Source organism: Sapajus apella, unplaced genomic scaffold (genome assembly GCF_009761245.1).
Source record: "Sapajus apella isolate SASKATOON/1434 unplaced genomic scaffold, GSC_monkey_1.0 scaffold7, whole genome shotgun sequence".
NCBI lineage: Eukaryota > Metazoa > Chordata > Mammalia > Primates > Cebidae > Sapajus > Sapajus apella.
Window position 1 is genome coordinate 9,716,336 of NW_022436947.1, and position 25,042 is coordinate 9,741,377.

Consider the following 25,042-nt stretch of genomic DNA (forward strand, 5'->3'; position numbering starts at 1 on the left):
TCACTGCAATCTCTGCTGCCCAGGTTCAAGCGATTCTCCTCCCTCAGCCTCCCAAGTAGCCAGGACTACAGGCATGCGCCACCACACCCGGCTAATTCTTGTATTTTTTAGTAGAGACAAGGTTTCACCATGTTGGCCAGGATGGTCTTGAACCTCTGACCTCATGACCCACCCACCTCAGCCTTCCAAAGTGCTGGGATTACAGGCGCGAGCCAACACGCCTGACCTTGTTTGTTGTTTTTAAATAATCACTTTTATCTTATCTGGTTCCTTTTTTACTTCATATCCACTTTAGTGGAGACATGCAACTGAAAACTGAGTCCATTTGTTATAATAACCTCATCAGATTTATCTGGCCTTTAAGTCCTATTTGATGTTTCAAAGCAAGAGAAGAAGGGAAAGGAAGCAGTAAGGTGAGATTTGGCACCAGGTCACGTTGAGAGAAGGGCAGTGTTTTGCTCCAGATTCCCCATCTCTGAGCAGAAAAACATACTACCCAGGGAGGGAATCCTGTGAGGATAAACCTTGCCATGTACCCCAGGTGCACTCCTGGAGAATAATGTTTAATTCCAATTCTATCAAAGAGCCTGTCCATCACTGTTTCTGCTGGTCACCAGTCCTCGCCTCCTCTACTCCCACCCATGCATTTCCTAAAGTTTCAAGTAAGCAGAAAATTGACCAAACCATTTTTAAATAAACTTAAATGTAATGGACAAATTATTATTATTTAGGGAACCTTGAAAAATGTTTTTATATGAATAAATATCTTTCCAAAAGAATGGTTTTAAACCATAATGGACGGAATTTGTACATTCACGTGAGGTTGCTCTTTGAAACATTTCTGTGGGATGTTGTTGGCTTATTCCAACTTTGAGGCTATTACCCGGAACACTGTTGGAACTTTGCTTCTGAAATTGCCTCCAGAATCAGTATACAAGACATACAAGAAAACTGGCCTCATTTTTCAAGTCACATATATATTTTACCCTTCCCGGATACTTGTGAGAGCTGCTCTCCACTGATTTTCATTAACTTAATGTCCAACCTGAAGGTCAGGAATAGAACAGCCAAACATCATTAATTTGGAATTCACTATTTTGGAATAAGAAATAGTTCAAACAAGTAAACTTCAACCATACAATTGCTTTCTTTGAAAGAAGTATTTGTCAACCAAACTAATCATATATGCAAATCAAAAGGCAACTATTTAAAGCTACTCAAAAGAGAATAAACTGATTAAGCATTCTCAAGTGCATACACCCTATATTAAGGTATCCTTTACCCAACATATATGTAGGCTCATTACAAACTGTCTTTATTAACCAGTCATTCCTTCGTGGGCCTGCAGAAAGCCTTTCTTCATTGACCTGTTTCCTGTCACTGTCAATACTTGAATGTAATGACATTATATCTCTTTTAAAAGATTTCATAATTGAAAATTGTCACTAATTTATACCAAGCTTCCACAAATTAGTCTGAATTAAAGAAGTCTGATTGTACTAGGTTGACCCTTGCACATCATTGGTAGGAATGCAAAATGGTGCAACTGCTATGAAGAACAGTATAGAGGTTCCTCAATAAATTAAAAATATAACTACCATATGGTTTAGCAATCCCACTTCTGATTATCTATCCAAAAGAATTAAAATCAAAATCTCAAAAATGTATTAGCACTCTCATGCTCATTATAGCATTATTCTCAATAATCAAGATGTGGAAACAGCCTAAATGTTCATCGACAGATAAATGGATGAAGAAACTATGATATATACAGAGAATGAAATACTATTCAGCCTTTAAAAAGAAGGAACTCTGCAATATGTGACTGTAGCCTGCAATATGGGTGAACCTTAAGGACATTATGCTACACAAACTAAGCCAGTTGCAGAAAGCACACAAATGATGTGTGTTTCCACTTACTCAAAGTATCTGAAATAGTCAAATTCACAGAATCAGAGAGTGCAGTGGTGGTTGCCAGGGACTGAGGCGGAGAGGGGAGGGAAAGGGGGGTTACTATTAACAGGCATAACATTTCAATTGAGCAAAATGAATAAGCTCTACAGATCTGCTGTACGACATTGCACCTATAGTCAACAGACTGTTTTGTATACTTAAAAATGTGTAAAGAGGGTAGATCTTGTGTTGTGTTCTTACCACATGAAACAAAATTGTAAAAAGCACACACACAACTGCTGCAAACTGGGCATAAAAGAGCACTATATCCAGACTAAATAGAACTTAAAAGAATACTGCTGCTTCCCCATCATCTACATTCGTGCCCTCTGCTTTAGACCTGTTTGCCCTGAGAAGTCAGTTGGGCAATCTAAAACTCACTTCGGGGACAAAATACATCCTTCCTGTCCATAAGTGTAATCCACTCGAACCCAAGAGATTCTGACTGTGTGAGGAAAAATTCCAGCCTAAGACTTCCGAAAGGACTGGGGATGAGAGGAGGGCAAATTCAAGTTTAATAGAATGAAACCTCGGAAAATGGACAAATGCAAATTAGGAGAGAGAAGCAGAAATTCTTCACATTTTAAAAGGCTCCTCATTAACTTATGTGATAGCATTCTGAGAATTTGTTTGAGGAATGCAGGGATGTGTAGACTCGAGAGTGCAAGAATGACTCTTCTCTGCTTCTGGGCAAGAAAACAGATTTGCACTGTAGCTAGAAGTATTACTGATGAGTATTAAAAACTTCCTGGATCGTGAAGGAGCAGGATAGCATCACACCATGAAATTTCTTTGTCTGGAGGTATTATAGTAGAGGAGCCCACTTTGAGAAATCAGGATTAATTCTGTCTTTATTCGACATTGTCCTCCTTTGCCAGAGTCTCCTGTGGCTGGATGGTAGATTAGTCCCCATGGCCACACTGGGCCTCTTTGAAGTAGCTGTGGCCACTGGGACGAATGAAGATGAGCATCAGACAGTAGATTGTCCTGCAGAGCTGGGGAGCTCCAACCAGCCAAGAAGACATTTCTCCCAGAAAGACCCCTTTTACGGGAGCCATGTGGTGTCACTGCTTGCAAGCTCTTCCGACACATATACTTCCTGAAACAGGGGGAGGAAGAGCTACCTGAGAAGGTCTCCTCTGCAGTGTGAGGTGGAGGGATGTAGGGGGAGTGATGTACACTTAGTTTATTTTTAAGCAAGTGACATACAGACATGGAGAATGAAAATGCAAGATAGGTTTGAAGCTGCAACCTTTCTCAGCGGAGCTGCTAGGAGAGGAGCTGTCCACAGAGCAGCTCCATTTCCCTGTGCCCTGTGTTACAGCGGGGAGCACTTCCCACTCCTGTAAAGCCAGACAAACCTGCCACTTGAATCCCCATCTCCCGGTGACGTGGGCACATAGTGGCAGTATATGGCAATAGAATTAATGTGGCTCTAAAGTAATTTGAAAATGCCAAGAGTAGCGAATTATCACATGAAAATGCAAATTGTTCCTTATCTGGACTGTTCCACAGATGCTATGATTCATCATTGAGCATTCAGCTGTATTTCCAAGTAAGATCTCAGCAAGAGGGTAGAAAGGCAGGGCTGAGGCACGTTCTGCCTGGAGAGATTTATAGCTCCTTTTATCCAGATGTAAAGCACATGAAGTTGGGAGAGAATATTAAACCTATAAAATCTCAATCTATCATGGAGTCCTTATTTGAGGAAGGCCAAAGGACACACAAGCACACACTTAAATCCTCCAAAATTTCCTCTCTTCAGACATGCATATACCTTGTAGACAATTCACCCTTCACTTTACCTTCTTTCCTGCGCCAAGGCAAATTCTTCTAGCCATCCACCCACCTACATATCCATCCATCTATCTACCCACCCATCCATCTATCCAGAGTTTCTCTCATATATTTACTCATTTTTAGTGGGTGTATTGGCAAATCCATTAAGCCCTTACTGCTGGCCACAGACACAGTTTCTGATTAAGAAAAGAAATCCAAATGGGCTTTTTTTTTACTTTCTCTTTTGCTAGCATTTGTAGCAGATGCTTGTTAAAGGGGAGATGCTAAACTTGAGAACTGAATCGGAGCCCAATGTGTGAATGAAAAGCAATTGTCTAAAAGCTGGAACCCAGGGGAAGACATCCCTTAGCCGGGTCAGGAGGTAATACTGACATAGTTCTCTCTGGGTGCCAGCACCGTTCTAAGTGTTTTATGAATACTATTTTATTTACTGGGATCAGAAGATGAGTGTCACCCTGAGTGAAAATCACTGGTGGCTCACACTTCTACTTTTGGCAAGTATTAATATCATGGAGAAAAATCCTTTAAGCTCAGGATATGTCCTGGGGGGGCCAAATCTAGGGTCTTTTGCAGAGCCTCTGCACATCCTAGTATCAGTCAAAGTTGGCTCCAGGAGGCTGCCACAGAATGGGTGGCTTGCCTGAACTCCCCATGTTCCCAGATACCCTTGTATCTCTTCCTTGCAATCTGGGAAGCCTGACCAGCAAGCGACCATGCAAAAGGCTGCTCCACAAATGACTTCCCTGAGCAACAGTGTTGCTGAAACAAAGAGTTCCTGCAGGGGAATGGTGGGCAGCAACCCTGCAAAGGGAGCCTGGGGCCTCTGTCAACTGGAGCCTTTAGAGCAGGGTTCCCCACCCCCAGGATGCAGACTGGGGTAGGAACCACTCTGTACAGCAGGAGGTGAGTGAGCATGACCTCCCAAGCTCTGCCTCCTGTCAGATCAGCGGCAGCATTAGATTCTCACAGGAAGGTGAGCTCTTTTGTGAACTTAGCTTCTCAGATTGCAAAGAAGGATATCTGGGAGCATGGGAAAGTCAGGGAAGCCACCCATTCCATGGCAGTCTCCTGGAGCCTACTTTAACCAACACTAGAGGTCAAAACATTACCTGTTCCAGGCCTCTCTCCTAGCTTCTGGTAGACTCCTAGCTTGTGGAAGCTGAACTCCAATCTTCTCACCTGACTCTAGCTTGACTTCATCTTAACGAACCACATCTGCAAGCACCCCATTTCCAACTAAGGTGCCAGTCTCAAGTGCTGGGGCTTAGGACTTCTACCTATCAATGCGGACACCATGCAATCCCATAACACAAGCTAAGGGATTTGGACTTTATAGCAAACTGTCACAGGGCTGCAGCCTCCAATTACAAGCGCCTGCATATAAAACTTGGTCTTTCAAAAGCCCTCTGCCACCAATGTCTAAAAACAATAACGAGGGACTATGTCAGAGGCCTCCCACCCCTGCTTCCTGTGCACATTTCAGCAGAGAAGACACCATAACTGGTATTCCCAAAGCTCAGGTGCCACTGTCAGAGCTGCTTTAAGAATCCTTGTCATACTTCCCACCCTTTGGTGCCTTTGATATGTAGTTTCAAGAGAAACACGGAAATTGCTCCTTTTCCTAAACACTCTGGCTGTCCTCCCAGAAGAAGCTGCACGGAGGGGTTCTGAGTGTTTGACCATCCTTCTCATGCAGACAGACACAACCTCCCAGACTTCTGCATGTTCCACTTTGGCCCCCCACCCACCAGGACTGCCCTGCAGATATCAGTAGTTTTCTGCAACACGAGAAGCAGAGAGCTGGGACTAACCATCTCTAGAAAGCCACCTAGGACTTAACAGCATCTAAACCAAGCAGAGGAGGCATCTGGTTCAGATAGTATTAAAGATAAATTACACCTTTAATGAGATGTAATTTACATAAATAAAGTTCACCAAATTTTGGCATATAACTCAGTACATTTTGACAAATATACATGGATACGTAACCACCACTACAGTCATGACACAGAGTATTTCTATTCCTTGTGCTTCTTTTCGGCCAATCCTCTCCTCCTCCCTCCCTGGCACTGATATGCTTTCTGCTGCCATAGTCTTGGCTTTTCAGAAGGTCACATAAATGAAATGATTACCTATGGAGACTTTTGTGCCTGCCTTCCTTCACTTAGCATCACGTTTTTGAGATTTTTCACCTTGCTTATGCCAGTAGCTCATTCCTTTTCACTGCCGAATAGTATTTCATTATGTTCATTTGTCACAGTTTATCCATTTACTCATCATTAGGCATAAGGGTTATTTCCAACTGGAGTCCAGTAAGAATACAATTGCTATGAGCATTTGAGTATGTCTTTGTGCTGACCTATGTTTTCATTCCTCGCAGATAAATACCTAAGAGTGGGATTTCTGGGTAGAATAGCAAAACTAAATTTAACTTTTTAAGAAACTGCCACAAGATGCGGTAACTTACACCTGTAATCCTAGCATTCTCGGAGACCAAGGCCAGCAGATCACCTGAGATCAGGAGTTCCAGACCAGCCTGGCCAACATAGTGAGACTCTGTTTCTACTAAAAATACAAATATTAGCTGGGCATGGTGGCCAGCACCTGTAATACCAGCTACTTGGGAGGCTGGGGCAGGAGAATCACTTGAACCCGGGAGGCAGAGGCTGCAGTGAGTGGAGATCATGCCACTGCACTCCAACCTGGGTGACAGAGTGAGACTCCATCTCAAAAAAAAAAAAAAAAATGAAAGAAAGAAAGAAAAAGAAACTGTCAAAGTGTTTCCCAAAGTGGCTGCACTAAGTGCTGCAGTCTCAGCAGCAAGGTATGACAGTTCACATTGCTGCACATCCTCATCAAACCTTAAAATTATCAGTTCTTTAAATGCTAGTGATAGTGGTAGCTCATTGCAGCATTAATTTGCATTTCCTTAATGACTAATAATGCTGATCATCTTATCATGTGCTCACTTGCTATTTATATATCTTCTTCGGTGACATGACTGTTTAAATCTTTGCCCATTTTTTATCATGGTGTTTGTCTTATTAATCAGTTTTAAGGATTCTGATCCATGAACATAATACATATCTCCATTTATTTAAATCTTTCTTAATTTCCGTTAGCAATGTTTTATATTTTTCAGTGTGAAGGACTTGCACATTATTTCTTGCACTTGAGAAGAATATCCAGTCTGCTCTTGTTTGGTAAAACGTTTTATAAATATTAATGAGATCAAGTTTGCTAATAGTGTTTATGACCTCTAGATACTTGCAGATTTTTTTTGTAGAATGGTTTTATAAATTTTTTGAGAGAGGACTACTTAAGTCTCCAACTGTAATTGTGGGTTTTTCCATGTCTTCTTTCAGTTCTATCAGTTTTGCTTTGTGTATTTTGAACCTTTATGTTTAGGTATATATGCATTAAGGAATTTATTTTATGTCCTCTTCGTAAACTGACCCCTTTTATCATTATATAATGCCCTTCTTTTTTTTTTTTTTTTTTTTTTGAGACGGAGTTTCGCTCTTGCTACCCAGGCTGGAGTGCAATGGCAGGATCTCGGCTCACCGCAACCTCCACCTCCTAGGTTCAGGCAATTCTCCTGCCTCAGCCTCCTGAGTAGCTGGAATTACAGGCACGCGCCACCATGCCCAGCTGATTTTTTGTATTTTTAGTAGAGACAGGGTTTCACCATGTTGACCAGGATGGTCTCGATCTCTTGACCTCGTGATCCACCCGCCTCGGCCTCCCAAAGTGCTGGGATTACAGGCGTAAGCCACCGCACCCGGCCAATGCCCTTCTTTATCTATGGTAATTTTTCTTATCGTGAAGTCTGACTTGTCTCATATTAATAAAGCCACATAAGGTTTCTTTGTCTTAGTGTTAGCAAAGCATAAACATACTTTTGCTTTTGGCCTATCTTTGTATTTGAAGTGGGTTTCTTATAGGTAATATGTAGTGGGTTTTGCTTTTTTATATCCAATCTGACAATTCTTTTATTTGGAATGTTTAGACCATTTACATTTAATGTAATTATTTACAGGATTAAATTTAAAACTACCATCTTATTATTAGTTTTCTATTTATACGTTCTTTTTCTTCTTGTTTTTCCATTGTTTTCTTGCTGTATTGTGAGGATACCATTTTACCTCCAATATTAGCTACACCTTCTTTGTTTCATCTTTTTAGTGATTACTCTAGGGTTTGTTAAGTTATCCCAGGCTGCCCTCCAACGATATGATCCTCCTTACATATAACGTAAGAACCTTACAGTAGTATATTTCCATTTCTTTCTACTATTCCTTTTTGCTGTTGCCATACATTTATTTCACCCAATGCTATAAACCATGTTACATTGTTATTATTTGTATGTAAAACAATTGTTTATTAAATCATGCATTTAAAAATGAGAAGGAATTTGTTTTCTATCCATCCACATATTTAGTATTCGGAGAACTCTTCGTTCCTCTGTTTAGATCTAAATTTTCATCTGTTCTCATATTTATTCCACCTAAAGAACTTACTTTTATTCCAATTCTGGTGTACTGTGACATATTCTCTCGCCTTTTGTTTTTCTGAAAGTTTTCATTTCACCTTCATTTTAAAAGATAATTTTAACACTAATGAAAACGAGACTGTCTCAAAAAAAAAAAAAAAAAAACTAACGAGCAATGGTAAGTCTTCTGCTCTTATCTGATGTATCTGGGGAAAACAAATACATAAATAAATAAAATATATTTTTGCTAGAGAGAGAATTCTAGGTGGAGAATTGCTTTTTTTTTCTATCACAACTTAAAGTGTTGCTCCATTATATTCTGGTTTGTTTAGTTGATGACAAGAAGTCTGCTATACTTTTATCTTTGCCCCTATGTACAAAGCATGCTTTTGGCTACTTTTACAATTTCCTGATTATCTCTGGCTTTTAGCAATTTGATTACAATGTGCCTGGATGTAATTTTCTTTATGCTTTTTTGACTGGTTTTGTTGATAATATTGGATCTATAGGTTCATATTTATCATCAAATTTAGAAAATATTTGGCAGTTATTTCTGGAAATATTTTTCTGTCCTACCCTTTTCTCCTCTCCTTCTGTAACTACAATTACATGCAATAGGCCACTTAATTATATACCACTGATCACACACAATTCTGTGTTATTTTTTTGAAGTGTTTTTTCTTCTGTGCCTAATTTTGAATTATTTTTATGTTATTTCTTTAAGTTCACTGATATTTACTTCTGTAGCATCTTATCCACTGTCAGTTCCACTCAGTGTATTTTTCATTTCCGTTGTGTTTTTCATCTCTAAAAGTTTCACTTGGCCCTTTATTTTTTATATGTTCTATTTCTCTCCTCCCATTCATAAGTTTCTATACTTCCTTGGATATACAGAATATTTTTATAATAATTATTTTAATGTCTTTGTCTGCTAATTCCATCATCTTTGTAATGTCAGAGTCTATTTCTACAAATTGATTTTTCCCTCAGTTATTCATCTTATTTCCTTGCTTCTTTCAACGCCTTATAATTATATGTGTGTTGCATGTTGCTCTCATACACAGTTAAGTAACTCAAAGTCAGTTCAATATTTTTGAGGCTTGCTTTTAAATTTTGTTAGGGCAGGTCCAGTACGACCATCAGTCTAGAGATGTTTTGGCTCTACTACTGAGGAGGGCTCTTCTGAGGATTCTACCCCATGCCTTATTAATTAGGAGATCCACTCTAGCTGGTGGGAATATAAATTATTCCCACCCTTCTGTGAGCTCTAGCAATTGTTTAATCTACTGCTTTCTACTGAGTTTTCCCCTGCCATGGTGAGTTTCCATTCATGCATGTGCTGATCAGTACTCAACCCAAGCTTCAAGGAGACAACTCTACAGATCGCTAGAGATTGCTCTCTGGGCAAGTCCATTCCATCCTCTGTGCTACTCTGCCATGCCAATTCAAGTTCCCTTGTCCTTCCCAAATTGTGATACCTGTCTGCTCAAATGAACAAGATTACCGGGCCACATTTTGCTCCCCTAACCGTCACCTCACACCGTGGCTAAGAAACTGCCTCCAGGATCAAGCTGGCACAATCCTAGGGCTCATCTCTTTTGTTTTCTTCTTCTCAGAGCTCACACTCCTGTGCTACATGCTGTCTAATGTCTATAAACCATTGTTTCATGCATTTTGTTTTGATTTTTCAGTTGTTTCAAGTGAGAGCATCAATCTGATCCCAGTTACTCTTATCAACATGCTGTTGATAAGAGGCTATTGGTGGAAGTCAGTATCTATATAAAGGATAGATTTCCCACATTTCCCACACTGATGTATGCTATTATTATCCCATTTAACCTCACTGTTACCCCTTCTGAACCACCATATGTTAGATCTCCTGGAAGGGGCTCAACACTGATACAGTGTTCAGGATACTGCTAGGGCTTTACCAGCCTCAAGCATACACTCTTCAGGCAGCAGAAGAATAGAAACTCAGCTGGCCTTAATACAATGGTCCCTTAATTTCTTATCACAGAACAACATTTATTTGGCCAAATGACCTAAGCCTAATCAGTTGGGGATGCCAAACAGAGCCCAGTACTAGAAGGAACCTAAATTCTAGTTCCATTCTGCTGCTTAGTGACAATGTTCGTTTGGGCATGTCACTGCGTTTTCAGTTTTCTCATCTGGATGACTTTGAAGTCTCCTTCTAATTTTAAGAGTTTATGCTCCTAGAACTTGATCATAGTCTCTTTCCATCAGCTTTTCTACCTGGGTAAGTTACGCACGCATTCTTCTCTGTTCCCCGATTCTGAACATTGCCACCCACCTGTTCTCATTATGGCTGCAGAGGGTCTTCTGGGTTGAGGGGGCCCCCAATGGGACTTTCTTTTGCCATGTTCTAATATGACCTCAGTGCTGGGCCATTATCTTCCTAGGCTCACCTCTTTATTTCTTCAAAAGGACATATATGTATCATCACATTTGCCAGATTCTTCTTTCCCATTAGCCATCATATATAAATGCATGTTCCAAATCCCTGGTAACTCCAACCCCGACAACTGCAGTCTTCCCTCCCCTCCCGAAATGTCACAGGCATCATTTCTTCCCCACTCTATCTGTTCCTACCTTGACAACTACCTGCTGGATGCTATGATAGTCACAGAACAACAGCTCTGGGCCTGGCATCAGGAGAAGAGGGATAAAGTAGGGTCCAACAAGGGCTGATAAAATTGCTGTAAAATAACAACCCCTATATCAAATGTGTCCATGGTCCAGTAATCAAGCCCAGAGAACTCATTCCATTTCCAGTGGAAATTTAGTGAAAAAACCCTTAGGATACAGATATTCATCTCTGATTCTGATCACTCCATCCCTGGGTAACCTTCCTTCCCTAGACTTTGTTTCTTTCCTATCTAAAACAGGGTGCACCATTGCTGGGCCCTCCATGAACTCACCATTGTTGATAGGACCAATAAGATCACAATGGGGAGGACAGAGGTTGCCGGATGCAAGGAGGCAACAACAGGGCTGAGATGATTAGCTTCTCTGTACTGATGAGCTGCAAATGCACAGGAGCTTTCTTTTCAAGCTTTCAGGCTGTTAAAAGATACTGTGATTTCCCAGTTCACCCCTAGAGTTTCTTTGTGTTGTCCTGAAGAAAAAGAGAGGGAAGGTGGTGGGGGGGCAGGTTTACTCCACAGTTGCTATTTTCGTATCCTGAAGAGTCAGCCTTGTTGATTACAGAGAGATTGTTATCTCTTTCAGGGCTCAGTGAAGGTCACCTTCAAATCTTTTTTGCTTAACCAGAGGCTCCCTTTTCCCTTGTGCTCAGTCGGTGCAAAACCTGGGACAGTGGAGTCAAGAGGGGGTGGAAGGGGTGCTGTGCAGCAGATGCCCTGAGAGCTAAGAGAAGAACTTGGTTCTCTTGGTAGGAGAGAGGGAAGAAAAGGAACAGGTGAGAGGGCTGTTTAATGCCACTCCCCACAGCACAATATAATAGATATCTGGGAGTAATCTAACTGAGAAGTCATTTTTAATAATGCAGATAAGGACATAATTAATGCCCTTATCTGCATTGGATCTCTCCCAGGAAGACACCAGGATAACTGGGAGGGAAAGGCTATAGATCTGGAGTCATAGCTCTTCTATGGGTGCCTTTGATTAGGACACAGTCACTGCCTAGGGGGCCAGGGCTAAGGAGGGGAAGGGAGCCATCAGAAGGATTCTCAAAGATGTGACATTGGTTGTAGGAGTTACATCTATTAAAGGAGTTAATAGATGTAATCCACTTAGCATAGAGTCTAGCACATCCTCAACACTGCAGGAGCAGAAGAGAAAGGGCTGTTCAAACACTGATTCAGCCCCTTATAGCTGTAGCAGGAGGGGCAGGGGGTGTATCACACAAGGGATACACAGAGATGGCCCCACAGAGGAAAGGCTTCCTGAGACAAGAGTCATCATCAGCCACCCTAGAATCCAGACCCTCATTCCAACACTTTTGTGAAATAAGAGGCCAGAGTGATGCTATCTCCAAGGGCAATCTAAGCCAGGCTGCTCCTTATAATCTGGTCTCATCCCTGCCCTTTACCCCCTCTCCTCATGTCTCTCTGTTCTTCCTTCCCCAGGTTCCCTGGGTGTCCCACTTCTGCACCAAGAAATAATCCCACAGAGCCAGGCTCTCCTGAAAAGGCTTTTACAGACTGCTGCTGGGCTCCCAGCAAGTGCTGCATCTCTGTGAGTCACTGAGCATGCAGGGAGCCCCCAAAGAGACAGCTTTGAAATGGGATCATTTTCTTCCTGGAAGCAAAAGGGTGTTTCCTCAAGACCCTATTTCTACATTAAAGTATGAGAAAGTCCATCTTTGAAGCTCCCAGTGGGGCCAGAGATCGAGTTGGGGTGGGGACGGGATGTTGATAAGAGTCAAATCTAGAACACTGTGCTCTTACCCCCTCATTTCACCCGGTGTCTCTGGGCCAGGCGTCTGGGAGCTATTTGTGATGTGTGGAATGTGTGCATGTGCTGGAAAGTATTCATGTATGAGTTCAAATTTATGTGCTCACTTTGCCCCTTGGGGTATTACTGGCCTTCAAGTTTGATGCCTTTGGAAGCTGAGTCCTCTCCCATCCTTTCAATCAAACTCAACCCTTGCTGCAGTAATCTGTCTTTAACAACTCCCACTGCAAGTCAATAAAATGTCAATTTAGTTCTCCTTTTGTTAAATCTGTGTAACGCCTCCCCTTTCCTTTGCTTGTTAAGGACAGCTCATGTTTACCTCCCCCAGTGTCTCCCAGTCTCCTCAGCAGGGGCACCTGCCCTTGAACACAGGAGCAGACATGCTCACTCAGATGGGAGTCGGTAGAGGGGTCATAGAGACAGGGAGACCTGAAAAATGGAACCACCAGATGTCTCTAGTTTTCTTCTATTCTTGGAAACCCCGAGCAAACCAGCCTTCTTTAGGATCACTAAGGTCCTTGATTTTCCCAACCTTGCTTTTCAAGTGGACAGTACTGCAGAGACATTAGGAATGAGAATTTGACTCGAAACCCATCACCACCATTTACTAGCTATATGACCTGAGATAATTAACTTTTCTGGATCTCTGCTTTCTTATCTGTCTAATGGGGTAACAATATCCTCATTGCCTACATAGGCTGATAAAAGGAGTTAATAGATGTAATGCACTCAGCGCAGAGTCTAGCACATTCTCAGTGCTGTATACCTATTTGCCATGATTTATTATTTTCTGGTTTCCTACCCTCTGTCTTCTCTTCAGCAATTCAGCTTCCTCCATTGGAACTACGTTTTCTCCATTGGATACAGCCTGGGGGATAAGTAGTTAGAACCTCTCCCTTTTCCAGGCAATGAAAGGGTGCCTAATGCAAGCAATGCCATAGGAATCACCTCTCCGGAATTTGAGTCTTGAGCATAGGCATAGACACTGAAAACAATGGGCTGCAGCTGCATCTTGACCAGGCTCATCCTAATTGGCCACCACTATGTGGTACCGCTGGATGCAGCCTTTGTTCTTGCCTGTCCCCAATCCCATTTCCCCCTTCCATGCTGGGAGCTCCCTTTAGGAGAATTAACCAGTTTGCTTTGCTTGCAGTCAAAGAATCTTGACCCATATGGAAGGAGTTCAGGGTTCACGTGTCTTTACGAAGCAGGGATTCTATCTTACCATCTCCTGCTTCCTTCCCTTTGCCCTTTTGCTCCACCTGCTTTCTGACCCCGTCTCTAACGTGCCACAAGGAAAAGAGAAGCTGAAGGAGAAGAAGAGGGAATCCCAAGAAGTCTGGGCAAAGGGGAGAAACGTCAAGAGCACGAAACTGTGTTTCTTTCCTTGGGCTTGGTGTGCCAGCCCTCCACCCGGCTCCACCCCACCCTGGTTCCATTTCCCCTTCAGCAGCCTCCCTCCTCTCAGTGAAGAACTCCTTTGTGTTGACAGCCACAAACGCGACAGAAAAAGAAGCGGGTAAAGGACAAGACAGCTCCGGCATCAGCCGCAAACTGCAGGGCTCGGCGTCCAGCAATATCATGCTGAAAGCAAGCTGCTCCCTGCTTCTGCCCTTCATGCTGCCTGAGCTGAGCATCTCACAAAACCTGCATTCCAATCAGCCCAGTCCACCTAGAGGATTCCTCTGGGAGGCAGGATCACTTGCCAAAAGTAACTTGCCCAAGATTTGATTGATGGGAAGCCAAATCGCCGTTTGGCAACATGAAATTGATGAATGGACTTTCTGTGAATTGACTTTTGGTGAATTTTCCCAGAGCCCATGTGCCCAGAACCACATTCAGAGAATCATCACTTAAAAAAGAAATTCAGGGTGTCCCAAGAGTCTATTCTAAAGGCAAGGCCGAAGAGGTAGATAGGGAGGTCACCTAACATTTAGGAATCACCTACTCTGTTCCAGGAGACTTATGGACACGATTTCATTTCACCCTCCACACCCAGCCCATGAGTTAGGAACCATTCACTTTATATGTGGGAAACCTGAAGCTGGAGAAGTAAGTGGCTTTCTCACCGTTTCTGCCTCCAGAGGTCCAGAACTTTCTTTATGTCTTGCAGTCTCCTTCTTAACCACTTCTTTCCCCACCTCAGGCCAGGCCAGGGTGAGTGGTCCAGCCAGAGAACCCACTCTAGAGACCCACAGAGGCATGCAGAAGCCAGCATTTGGACTGTAATCCTGCAACTCACCTATATCCAGTCCAAGCCTCCATCTCTTCCATTTGGCAACCAAACAGTGAAGAAGAAAACTCATGTTCTGGGAGGCTCTGCTGGGTGACACGCATTGTCACACATACTTGTTTACATAATCTCCTCTCTTTGAGGCCAGGGCTCCCAGCAGTGCATCACTCTCCCAGGGTTACATGACGCCCAAGTGGCAGTGACATGTTGCCCCAGCAGTAATATCACTCGCTTTCCTGCCAATTGCATTTGTGCCCCATCTTAAGACTTGTTTAGGTCTGCACCTCCATGTTACAAGTAAATAAATGAAGGCTCAAAGAGGAGCAGTCCATGGTTGGCGTGGTGTCCCAACAAAGCAAGCATTTGAGTCCCCTGATGGAGCATGGGACCTTTGAGGCTTTGGTCTTCTCTGCCCAAGATGTGGTCTTTATCCCTGAAATCCTAAGAACTGTGGGCTTGCCTGTTACCAAATTATCCTCTAGGACCATGGCTCCTCTAAGCCCACTACAGAATCCAACTGAAGCTTTCAATTATGTCAGCCTGTGGAAGGAACTAAGGTGACTGACGGATGGGCTGCTGTCAGAGAAAGCAGAATGGACCAAGCTCAAAGATCTGAGAGGCAGCCGCACCACACTTTCCTGAAATGCAAACCCCACCACCACGCCACCAGCCTCCAGATTTCAGCAGCATTACCACCCATCAAGGGCTGTTTAATTTTCCTTCAATATCCGAAGGCTGTCAGCAGGAAGGGCACTGCCAATTAGTCCATCAGTAAGAATCAGATCTAAGGTTGTAATTGCCCTGGGACCCATATAAAAATATCAACATTCTGTAGGAGGGTGAGAGATCCAAGAGTTTGGAGCTAAAGAGAGATTCTGACTCTAAAAGAAATGGCAGTCACAAGCTGAGAAGAGTAAATACATAATTATTTTAGCTCCTGGAGGTCCTAGTGTTAAGGAAACTGGGTCCTATGAATTCCCTCTCTTCAATACCTCCCAAATTCCTTATCTCCTTCCCTTTTCCACAGCCACCCCTGAGTTCTTGTCTACTCTGGTGATAATGCAGAGCAGGTGAGCCCCAAATGGGGCTTAGACTGGAGGGTTCCTGGCTTTGCCCAGGAAATAATTCACAGCTTTACTGAAGAGGTGTTACAGCTGTGGTGGTGTTACAGTTCCGTGACTGCTCCTGCACAGCAGCGTGACCCCACAGGCGGAAAGCAGCAGCTCAGGGCAGTTTTCCAGTCATATTTATACCTACTTTTAATTACATGTCTATTAAGGGGCAGTTTATGCAGAAATTTCTAGGGAAGGGGTAGTAATATTTGAGTCATTGGGTCGTTGCCATGGAAAGGGGCAATAACTCCAGGTGTTGCCATGGCAATGGTAAACCTACATGGCACACTGGGGTTGTGTCTTATGGAAAGCTGCTCCTGCCTCAGCCCTGCTTTAGCTAATCTTCAATTTGGTCTACTATTTGAGCCCCACCTCCAGAGTCAAGTCCTACTTCCTACCTCAGCAGGAGTATATCATCAGCCTCCTAAAGGCTCTTTCTGCCTTGACTACGGCCCCTTTCAGTTCATCTTTCACATGCCAACAGGGTGATCTGTCTAAAATTAACTCCGCCTAAAATGTCATCCACTTAGGGCACAGGTCTCTAAATTAGCATGCATATACTCAAGAATACACAAGACGCATTGGGATGTGGGAAGAAAAAAGACAATTTATATTTTCGTTCATTTGTCGAAAAACTAATCAAAAAGAAATTGAGTTTTCCTAATACATATATGCATCTTGACATTGGCAACCCCACTCAGCCCAGGAGGTGCCATGAGGGGAAAATGGGGACCCCACAACAAACGGGTTAACAGCAGTGTCCTCATTCAACTTTTTGGGGTCAGGTTTTTCCTCTCAGTGGACCTCAGTGGCACAGAATCAGGTTAATCAGAATTCTTGATGCATAACATGACTTCTCATGGGTCATTTATTCATTTATGAATGTATCTACTTTTCACTATCTGATAAGCACTTGTAAATCTACCATCCAACCTGAAGACTAAGACTTTGGCAAAAACTTTCATTTCACTATGTAGCCATCCTCCTGCCCAGCCTCCTATTTCCCCCACCCAAGGCAGCCACCATCCTGAACCACAAGTCCATTGTTCCCTTACGTCCTTTGAATATACTGTTCACTCATATGTATGTATTCCTTTAAAGAAAATATTTTTATTTTAGTTGTTTTTGCCATTATAAAAAGGGCTTATGCTGCATGTAATATTGAGTCTTTTCTTTCCCCACTTAATACAACTTTGCCAAGATTCATTCATAATGCTACCTTGCATAGTTTCATTCATTTTTACTGCTATGTAATATTCCTTTGTGTGACTTTACCACAATTTATTCATCCAGTCTTCTGTTCATAAGCATTTGGATGGTTTTTATTAATAGATAAAAATAAAAATTTATTTTAAAATTTAAATGGAACTGCAAAGACCCAAAAATAGCCAAGACAATCTTAAAATATATGTATATTCTCCAAAAAGACTCATATACATAATTAATAAAGAACATCAAAATTAAATAAGGATAAGACAAATAATTCAACAGAAAATAAGAAAGACTCAAACTTCATGAAAAAAAAATCTGAGGCCAATAAATACACAAAAAAATGCTCAACCTCATTAATCTTCAAAGGAATATAAAATAATACCATAGCAAGATATGACCTCACACCTAACACAATGGCAAAAATTAGAATGATGAATAATACTAAGTGTTGGTGAGGATGTGGAGAAACTAGAACTCTCAAACTTGCTGGTGAGAGTATAAATTGGTAAGACCACTTTGGAAAACTGGCATTATCTATCAAAGTTGAACGTACACATTGTAGTCCCTCCTTACCCAAGGGTTGGGTTTTCCACAGTTTCACTTTCCACAATTTTAGTTACCCATGGTCAGACAAAGACTGAAAATAGCTGAGTATGGCACAATACTATAAGATATTTTGAGGAAGAAATACCACACTCAGATAACTTTTATTACAGCATAGTGTTATAAATGTTCTTTTTCTTATTAGTTGTTGTTAATCTCTTACTATGACTAATTTATATATTAAACTTTATCATGAGTATGTAGATATAGGAAAAAACATATGCAGGGCTGGCTCTGGATGGTTTCAGCCATCCACTGGGGGTCTTGGAACATACCCTCCACAGATAAGAAGGGACTATTGCTGTATACTCTATATCCAGCAATTTTACTGCTAGATATATAGCCAAAGGAAATGTATACACATACATAACTAAAAGAGACATGTGTAAGAATGTTTATAGAAGTACTATTTATCATAGTTTAGTGCCAGCAATAAATTCAGCCCAAGGACATACTATCTATCTATCTATATATATATACACACACACATATATGTATATATATACTATATGTGTATATATATACATATATATATGTATATATACTATATATACATATTATGTGTATATATACTATACACATATTTGTATATGTGTGTGTATGTATATAGCATCCATAATATATACATACACACACATATATATATAGTATATAGAATATATACTATACACACACACACACACACACACACACACACACACACTCTCTCTTCAGCATACCTACATCAGGATGTAAGAGAGGCTGGACTTCACCCCTCTTCAACAAGGTTTATGGCAAGAGTATTTCTAAGTACAGTGGGCTATAGAGAGACACTCGTGTCCCCTATAGAAAAAAAGTGATTGTGTTTCTAGAACTTCTACTTGGTGACCCAGTGCTAGATACTCACTCATCACCAGAATTTTCTTTAAATGAAAAAAATCTGTATTTTGGATTTTAGATATTGAGCATTGGATTAATCAAAATCCTAGTTACAACTCAATGCCAACATTGTTTCACATATGGCCAACTTTTACACTCACTTATTCAACATTCACTTATTCATGCATTCATTCATTTTTATTCATCATCTGTTTTAGTCCATTTGTGTTGCTAAAAGGAATGTTTGAGGCTGGATAATTTACAAAGAAAAGAGGTTGATCTGCCTTGCAGTTCTGCGGGCTGTACAAGAAGCATGGAGCCAGCATCTGCTTCTGGTGAGGGCCCCAGGCTGCTTCCACTCAGTGGAAGGGAAAGAGGAAGGGGAGCTGGCTTGCCCAGGGATCACATGGCAAGAGGGGAAGCAAGAGAGAGCGAGGGGGGGAGGTGTCAGGCTCTTTTTAACAACCAGCTGTCATGGGAACGAATGGAGCAAGAGCTCACTCACCCCCATTTCCAGGAGGATACTAATCTACTGGCGAGGGATCCACCCCATAACACCAACACCTCCCGTTAGGCCCCACCTCCAACACTGGGATCAAATTTCAACATGAGGTTTGGGGGGACGCACAGCCAAGCTATAGCACCATCCATCTCAAAATCTAGAACAATATGAGCAGCACGTCTGCATGTTCCTCTGCTCTTTGGGCCCTCTGTCTTGGCTCTCACCACCTCTGCCAGAGGGAATCATTATGCTAAACCTTTTCCTTTCTTTCCTTTGCCTTATTTTTCAGTTGTATCACCTATATATGTCTCCCTACCTCGCCTATTTTTTAGTTTTAATTTTAAAGTTTGATGTGAGTCCCCTTCTAGGACTTGCTTTTTCCCACTCACTATATTCTAAGATTCACCCCCATGTTGCTACAGGGCTTGGAACAGAGCCTGGCACAAGGGAGGCACTCTGTGAGTACTGGCTGTCAGTATTCTCTCAACTCTGCAAGACTTACCAGTTTACTCTTCTCCATTTCCTATGCTGTAAAATATTCCATTTGGTAAAGATGTCATTGTATATTTATTTATTCTTCTCTCCATGGACTTTAGGGTTGTTTCCAAACAGTGCTGCTATGCAGTCTTGTTCGAGTCCTAACCCTTCTCCCTTCTCACACTGGTTGTTACAGCTACATTAGGTTTGGGGGCATGGATTTTTGGAAAGGTGGTAAAAATACTCATCATCACTGTGGATGGTGATAGGTGATATTGGTCTGAAATGTTACCTGTTACAAGGCACTTATATCAACATTATCTAATTGGAAAGGCTCCAAGCATAGGCAGGCCTATCACAGCGTTAGGAAACAACAAACGTCCTTTAGATCTTCTTTAATGCATTATTCTGTCCCACTCTGGAACCTTAGACTTGATTGGCATTCCTCTCACTGCAAAGCCTAGTTTAATTGCAATACGCAATTAAAACTGGGTGGGACATTTGAGGAAACTGAGGCCATCAGAAATACCCAAAGTTTTTTTCCTAGTCTCCAGCCAAAAGCCAAAACCTCCATGACCTGTGTGAGGCCAAGGGCTGCCCAAGAGATAGAAGTCCCCCCAGTATCATCCACCACTGGTCCTCCCAGGATGAGGGCCAGTCATCTATGACTCTTGCAGTCTGTCTGCCTCTCTCAGTTCCCATGTTACCCCTGGCGAAGCCAGGCTCCCTTGGTGGCACAATGCCAGCATTCTCTACTCCCCATCCCTATCACTGAATAATGAATACCAGCTAAGTGTTGAGCAGGTGCCAGCGACCTTCCAGCAAATATTCCCCCTGGAGCTTGGATCAATAACACTTAGCTGATCCTTTTCAGCTGGGAAAGGGGGCAGCAGGAAACCCAGCCTGAACCTTTCCCTCAGGGACATGCTGTCTGACAACCCCAAGCCCACCCTCATGGGCTCTTAATTTCCCAGTGCAGGAGTGAAGACTTGTGTCGACATGAGACCAATTACCCTCCTTCCTCAGTCCATGTTCCCCCAACATTCCCTTAGAATGTGACTGTTAAGCTCCATCTTCAAGAAAGGGCTCTTTCCCTGGGAGCTCTGGGTTGGGGAGTCTATAAAAGCCAAGGGGACACTGTGTTCTGGATTCAGGGGTGGCCACCAGCCATCTCATAACCTTGAGCTGCATGGTTCGGGATTAGAGAGGAAAAGAAGGAAAAACAAGGTGTTTTACACATGCACATCAACTCAGTGGCCTTGGCCATGCTCCATATCTAGAATCACATCTTTTTTGTTCCTAGAAGTCTTGCAGAGTTAAGAGAATAATCACAACCAGCATTCACAAAGTGCCTCCTTTGTGCCATGCTCTGTTCCAAGCCCTTGGCTCTAGCTCATTGCATCCCATAGAAACCCATAAGGTATGTGCTATCATCTCCACTTTAGAGATAAGGACATTGAGACATGAAGAGGTGAAGTGACTTGTCCAGAGTTACAAGGCCAGGAAGCATGGAGCCAGGGGCTGATCCCAGGCCACCTAGATCTAGAACACATTGTCTGGACCACTCTACCAAGCCACTTCCATGACACTTTACCCCTGGGCTAGAAAGGGAGCTCTGGCAGCAGATGTTCATGGCTGTGAATCCAGCTGTTATTTATAAATGATGTGATAGGTTTCTCAACCTCTCTACTTTTCTGAGTCTCCCCTTCCTTATGTGAAAAATGGAGATAATACTTAGCTCAAAGTGTTGTCGTAAAAATAAAAATTCAGTAAACTACAGAGCTGGTGTTCAATAGGTATTTATGCCCCACCTGCCATTTTGTGCAACTGCACGGTGCCCCCACAATGGAAACCATCGAGGGGACACAGGTGGAAAAGATGAGTAAAGATACCTGCCGTGCACAAGAAGCTTACATCACACATGGCACAGAACAAGTGCACAAAATAATAACTCACAAGTTAGACTGTGATTGTTAATTCCTAGAAAACATGAGACTATTCATAGCAGAGGAGGGGAAGGTTTCACTCCTTTGTTCTGAGTAGATGTGACTTAAAAGCAGAACCCTGGTATTCCTTCTCCCTTATCTGATTAATCTGCAGAAAGAGGGAATCACAGTCAAGCCAGCATCTGCTACTGGTGATCATAGGGTCAAAGGTCTGTGTCAGGGACCCCAGATGATTTGCAGTTCATTTACTGAGTCCTCACTGGGAGTGTGTCCATGAAGACCTGGATCAGCTGGAGACTATGTGCCTGGTGACTGCCGGCCTTCTCCAAGCAGATGTGGCCTTCTGATTGGCCTGGTGCTATGCTAGGGTCCTAAAATACAGCTCTGAGTCCTGCCTTGGAGTCCTGGGTAGGGCTGCCTCTCCTCCCTTATCATGTATTCCCCAGGCTACAAACCAGAATAGCCAGTCCTCTTTGGCCAGTTTCCCCATCACCCTCCTCCTAAGTGAAAACTCATCTGACCTAAGCTTTAAAGACAAAAGGGGAGAAGAGCTCATCCTGTAATGTTACCTCCTCTTCCTCAGAATCTTTGAAACTGACTGAAAGTTCCTGCGTCCCTGCCCTACTAGAGAGTGGGGGAATTCCTCTAGCCCCAGCTGGCCCCACCTCCCAGTCACCTCATCCATCAACTTGACAGGTGGGCCCTAGAGAGAAGCTATAAGCAGGACAGGGGTAATTAGGATCCATTAAGGAGATGAGGCTGAGCTGCAGGGGGCACCATTCATTCCACAGCGCCTTCTTCTAAATGGGGCTGTCAGCCATGCAAAGCTTGCTCCTGGGGAGGCCGCGGCAACGGGGTAAAGGAGCATCTTGAGAACACCAAGGCCTGGAGATGAGGCAGAGGCCATCGGCCAGCCTTCCTACAGAGAAGGCAGAGGGCAGAGAAGGGGAAAACAGCAGCCACCCCCAACCTTCACCAGCAGAGTCTCATGTAGGGGCTTGTTTGTGAGCCAAGTCCTCAGCTTATGACTCTATACTCTGCAGTGCAGGTTGCTTTCCACGGCCTCCCCACACAGCCCAGCCCTGGGCAAGACTACATCTCAAACAAACAAACAAACAAAAAAGCATTGCACCTAAGATGGGAGCACTCCTCTTGCTTTCGGGAACACCAGGCCCTGGCCTATGGCGTGACCATCCCTTTGTTTCTTTACCTTTCTAATAAACTTGCTTTCACTTTATTCTGCAGACTTGCCCCAAAATCTTTCTCGCATGAGATCCAAGAATCATCTCTTGGGGCCTGGATTGGGACCGCGTTCCAGGAACATTTGGAGTATAGCTTACTCTACTTAATGTAGGCACAAATGTGATCTGAAATTCATTGGTTGGGTCTTTAGTAGGATTTTCTATTTCTTTCTTTCTTTTTTGAAAGGGCTGGGGATACCCAGTTCCATTATGTCTGACCAGGTCGTTTCTGAAAGGAACTAAAAGACATCGTGATTCGCAGCCCCACAGACAGCAGCCCAGGACCCTTGAGGAAGGCACCTATCCACTTCACTTTTCCATGGCCCCTGCAGAGCAGAGCCCAGTGAAGCTCCAGTCGTCGGCGCCTTCCCTCTGGCCGTCCGACTGCAGAGTCTGCACTCCCTTTGCCTTCATTGCTATTGTTTTCAGTCAAGGCAGCAGTGAAACCCATGTTAAGACCAGAAGGCCCATGTTAAGAGAGGCCAATTACTAATGTGTTGAGGGAAAAAAAAAAAAACATAAATAATTGTACTGAGGCTTGATGTTAAATATAAGGAAGACTAATAATTCAGACAGGCAGAAACTCCTGAATCTACCACAAAACTCCCCAAGGCAGAATGGCAGCGAATGGCCACACATTTGCATAATAGCTTTCTTGTTGTTCTCTTTGTTCTTTTTGTTGCTTCAACTAATTTCTTTTAAGCACCCTGTTATTTCCCTCATTCCTCGGAAAGGAGCCAGCCACACTGATCCATAAAATGGTAACTTTCACTGGCACAATACCGTTGTTAAACATTTGTAAATGGAGGGATCTGAAAAGAGACAACGTTCTAGATCAAAATAGCCCCAGGAGCCTCTCCTTCTTGTATTCAATTGGTTGTGGATGCTTTTCTCCAGGGCTGGATTCACAGGTGGGCCACCTGCAGCCCTACGCAGCTGTCCCATGCTTGCCGGCACCCTGTGGTTAGAAAGGCCACACTAAATGTCCATCAACAATACACTGGATAAAGAAAATGTGCCACATATACACCATGGAATACTATGCAGCCATAAAAAACAATGGGTTCGTGTCCTTCATGGGTACGTGGATGAATCTGTAAGCCATCATTCTCAGCAAACTGATATAAGAACAGAAAATCAAACACCACATGGTATCGCTCATAGGCAGGTGTTGAACAATTAGAACATATGGCCACAGGGAGGGGAGCATCACATACTGCGGTCAGTTGGGGGGACTAGGGGAGGGACAGCAGGGGGTGGGGAGGGATAACGTGGGGAGAAATACCAGATATAGGAGACTGGGTGAGGAAGGTAGCAAATCACCTTGCCATGTATGTACCTATGCAACAATCCTGCATGATCTGCACATGTACCCCGGAACCTAAAGTACAATAAAAAGATGCTTATTAGGAAAAAAAAAAAAAAAAAAAGAAAGTCCACACATGATGTCTGGACACCACATGATGTCTACTTTGCCATTGGAGTTAGGCACTATCCCAGCCAGACCTGACTCAGAGTGAGAAGCACACATAATTTGCAAGGCCAATGCTAAATGAAAATGTGGGGCCCCTTGTTAAAAAGTACTGAACAATTCTAGATGGTGACAGCCAAGCATTAAACCAAGCAAGGAGTGCAAATTATGTATGCTGCTCATGCTGAGTCAGGTCTGGCTGGGATACTGCCTGACTCCAATGGCAAAGTAGACATCACGTGGTGAAGTCTCCCAGGAGTCCAGCAATCATCACACGTCTGCCTCCTCTAGTACTCATTTATATAAGCCACCTGGCACCCTTGATGGCCATGAATCATGGAAAAGGGGACAAATTCATTTCCCCAGGATACAATCTCACACCAAACTTCCTGAGCTCCTCCTTCCTACCAAGAAGGAATAGCTACTCCTTCTTCCTACCAACCCACGCCTGGCTCACTTGATCGTCAGAGTCTAGCTTGAAGTAGACTTCTACCAGAAGTCCTCCCCTGACCGCTGCCCTCGGCCACTCCACCCAGCTGCCTCTATTCTATGCTGTACCCACCGGGGACTCAAGTGTTTCCAGGACACTCTGTGTTCTTCAGTTACTATAATGAATGTAGGTGTCTTAGCTTGATAGGAGGTTCTAACAGACCTGAAGTCTGTTTGCTCCGTTCCTTTAGGACTGTGCCTGATGCAGCAAGCACA

At 43.0% G+C, this 25,042-nt stretch overlaps 1 long non-coding RNA gene across 1 annotated transcript; it reads right to left on the reverse strand.

Moving 5' to 3' along the window:
* Positions 1-78: 78 nt before the first annotated feature.
* LOC116550004 lies at positions 79-22,975 on the reverse strand. The gene is made up of 4 exons (XR_004268198.1): positions 22,836-22,975; positions 19,701-19,711; positions 13,485-13,487; positions 79-91 (listed from the first exon to the last, which is right to left on the reverse strand). It is a non-coding gene; the product is annotated as an uncharacterized LOC116550004 (long non-coding RNA).
* Positions 22,976-25,042: the final 2,067 nt, after the last annotated feature.